This window comes from Lynx canadensis, chromosome X (genome assembly GCF_007474595.2).
Source record: "Lynx canadensis isolate LIC74 chromosome X, mLynCan4.pri.v2, whole genome shotgun sequence".
Taxonomy (NCBI): Eukaryota; Metazoa; Chordata; class Mammalia; order Carnivora; family Felidae; genus Lynx; species Lynx canadensis.
The window spans coordinates 22,163,526-22,167,446 of NC_044321.2; the positions used below are offsets into that span (position 1 = coordinate 22,163,526).

The 3,921-nt window shown below is 35.3% G+C and overlaps 1 non-coding gene across 1 annotated transcript; it reads left to right on the top strand.

Moving 5' to 3' along the window:
* Positions 1-3,328: 3,328 nt before the first annotated feature.
* LOC115507989 lies at positions 3,329-3,500 on the top strand. Its single transcript, XR_003966897.1, has one exon. It is a non-coding gene; the product is annotated as a U1 spliceosomal RNA (small nuclear RNA).
* Positions 3,501-3,921: the final 421 nt, after the last annotated feature.

A 3,921-nucleotide genomic window follows, 5' to 3' on the forward strand; every position in this document is an offset into this window, starting at 1 on the left:
AACTGAGAAGAAAGCATAGACATTTCCCACATGTTCCTTTCCCCATTATTATCATCACTCACTGGAAGGGTACATTTATTGCAAAAGAGGAACCTACAGTGACACATCATAATCACTCCAAGTTCATAGTTTACCTTAGGGTTCACCCTTGGTGTTATACATTCCATGGGGCTGGAAAAATACATAATGATATCCATCATTAGGGTATTATAGAGAGTATATTCACTGTCCTAGAAATCCTGGAAAGTATAAATTACTGATAATGGTAATCAAAAAAAGAACTTAAGTTCTATTTTATGCTCTGCCTATGCTCTGCCTATTCATCCTTTTCTTTCTCCCTCCAACCCTGGCAATCACTGATCTTTTTCTTTTTCTTATCCCCATAGTTCTGTCTTTTCCAGAATATCATTCACTTATTAATGTACATTGAAGTATCCTCCATGTCTTTTTATGGCTTGCTATTTCACTTCTTTTTAGCACTGAATAATATTCCATTGTCTGGATGTACCACCATTTATCCATTCACCTACTGAAGGACACCTTGGTTGCTTCCAAGTTTTGGCGATTAAGAATGGAGCTATTATAAACACCTGTACCTAGGGTTTTGAGTGAACCTAAGTTTCCAGCTCCTTTGGGTGAATACCAGGGAGCACAATTGCTGGACTCTATGGTAAGAGGCAGTCTAGTTTTGTAAGAAATTGCCAAATTGTCTTCCAAAGTGTGCCATTTTGCATTTTCACCAGAAATGATAAGAGTTTCTCTTGCTCTGCATCCTCACCAGCACTTGATGTCAGTATTCTGGGTGATGGTCATTCTAATAGACACACAGTGGTCTCTCATTGCTGTTTTAATTTGCATTTCTCTGATGACATATGATATGGAGCACTTCTTCATATGTTTATTTGCCAGCTCTATGTCTTTGGTGTGGTATTTGCTAATGCCTTTGACCCATTTTTAGTTGTTTTTCTTTTCCTTATTAAGAGTTTTTTGTTTTCTATATTCTGAATAGTAGTCCTTTATCAGATGTGTCCTTTGTAAATTTTTTCCTCAGTTTTAAGATTGTCTTCTCATTCTCTTGACACTGTCTTAGAGCAGAAGTTTTTAATTTTAATAAAGTCCAATTGATTAATAATTTTTTTCATGGATCATGTCTTTGGTGTTGTACCTAAAAAGTTATCCCCATCTTCAAGGCCATCTCGAATTTCTCTTATGTTACCTTCCAATTTTGTAATATTGCATTTTACTTTTAGGTCTACAGTTCATTTTGAGTTAATTTTTGTCAAGGGTATATGATATTTGTCTAGCTTATTAATATCATTTTTTTTTTTTGCATGCTGATTTCTACTTGTTCCACCACCACTTGTTGAAAAGGGGATCTTGGCCTTTGCTGCTCTTATCAAAATTCAGTTGACTATATTCATGGGAATCTATTTCCAGATTCTCTTCTGTTCCATCGATCTATTTATCTACTCTTTTGCCAATAACACACTGTCTTGATTGCTATAACTTTACAATAAGTCTTGAAGTAGAATGGGAGTCAGTCTTCCAACTTTGTTCTTCTCCTGTAATATTGTGTCACCGATTCTATGTCTTTTGCCTCTCCATATAAATATTAGAATCAGTTTGTGTATATCCATAAAATAACTTTAGGAAATTTGACCAGTATTATGTGGAATCTATAGATCAAGTTGGGAAGCATTGACATCTAGACAATATTAATGAACATTACCTCATATAGATCTTGCACATATTTTGCTAGATTTATACTTCAGTATTTCATTTTGGGCAATGCTAATATAAATGGTATTATGTTTTTTATTTCAAGTTGCACTTGATCTTTATATAGGAAAGCAATGGACTTTTTTTGTCAATTTTTTCAGATTTTCTGGATAGATTATCAGGTCATCGGCAAAGACAGTTTTATTAGTCCTTTCCAATCTGTACACCTTCTACTTCCTTTTCTAACCTTATTGCATTAGCAAGGATTTCTAACACCATGTTGAAAAGGAGTGGTGAGAGGGTCGTCAATTGATTTTAAGAAAAGTGCAAAGGTAATACATTGGAGAAAGAATAGCATTTTCAACAAATGATCCTGCAAGTGTTAGATATCCATAAGGAAATATGAATATAAATACTGACAACAAACTGAGGGGTGATGGGAGGCGGGGGAGAGGGGAAAGTGGGTGATGGGCATGGAGGAGGGCACCTGTTGGGATGAGCACTGGGTGTTGTATGGAAACCAATTTGACAATAAATTATATTTAATATAAAAAATAACTTGTATTTTAAATAACATAAAAAATGAAATCAACTTGAATCATAGACCTACATGTAAACCTGAAACCATAAAACTCATTGAAGAAACATAGAAAAGCATCTTTGTAAATCTGAGGTAGTAACATTTCTTTTACTTTTTTTTTTAAATGTTTATTTATTTTTGAGAAAGAGAAAGCAAGAGTGGGGGAGGCAGACAGAGGATCCGAAGTGGGCTCCACGTTGACAGCAGAGAGCCTGATGCAGGGCTTGAAGTCAAGACACCACGAGATCATGACCTGAGCCAAGATCAGATGTTTAACTGACTGAGCCGCCCAGGGGCCTGAGGTAGTAACATTTCTTAAACACAACGTCAAAACTGATTCGTAATAAATTTATAATGGATATTATATATGTGTAAAATTTCTGCTCTTCTAAAGATGTTAAAAGAATGAAAGGAAACACCACAGACTGTGGTAAACATTTACAAACATAGCTTGTAAGGGACTTGCATCTAAGATACATAGAGGAATCTCAAAACTCAATTACTAATAAGAAAACAAACATCCGAAGTACAAATGGATAAAGGATTTAAACAAACACATCAATGAGGAAAAGATGTCTGACATTAACCACAAGAAAGAGAGATCCTCAATATCATTATGCCACTATGAGATACCACTACCCACCAATTAGAAATGCCAAAACACAAATAAAATAAAAAGCAAAGTAGAACGCTCAGATAAACAATCTGACAATCTCAAAGGCTAGAAAGGATGTTGAGCAACTGGAATGCTCACACATGGCTGCTTAAAATTCACAATATTATAGCAAGTCTGGAAAACAGTCTGGCCCTTGTGTTCAGGTTAAATATTTATTTTACCTGAGGGGGAAGAAATTTATCTTCACACAAGAAACGTATACATGAATATTTATGCATATGAGTATTTATGGTGGCTTTATTCATAATTGCCCAAAACTAGAAGCAAACCAAATGGCCTTCAGGGGGAGAATGGATAATCTGTGATATATCCTACAGTGGAGTATTGCTCAGCAATAAAAGATAATCTAATAAATACTTACCTGATAGGGGTGATAACATGATCATGAAGTTGGTTTTCCCAGAGCAAGGCTTGCCTGTTGCACTCTGGATGTGCAGACCCCCGTGATTTTCCCACATATGTGGAAAGTTTAACTGCAGAATTTGTGATAGTGGAGTTAAAAACTAAAACAAATGTAAAACTTATAAAAACATGAATGAATCATAAGTGCATTATGCTAGTGATAGGAAGCCAGGCTCAAAAGGTCACACAATTTATTATTCCATTTATATCAAATTCTGGAAAAGTCACATCTATAGGGATTAGAAAATAGATCATTGGTTGCCAGAAACTGGAGGTGAGGGTTTGGGATTAAATACAAAGGGGCACAAAGGGCTGGAGTCATGGAACTGATCTATCAGGTAACTGTGGTGTTGCTTAGACCGCATACATTCGTCAAAACTCACAGAACCGCACTCTGAAAAAGATGGATTTTCCTACGCATAAATTATATTTTAATAAAGCTGACCAAATAAAAGAAAATATTTTTAAGGCAAATGCCAAATGTTACTCTATTCTCTCCTCAAGTTCGATTAAATGTCACCTTTTGCCTTGAAAATAAGAGCAC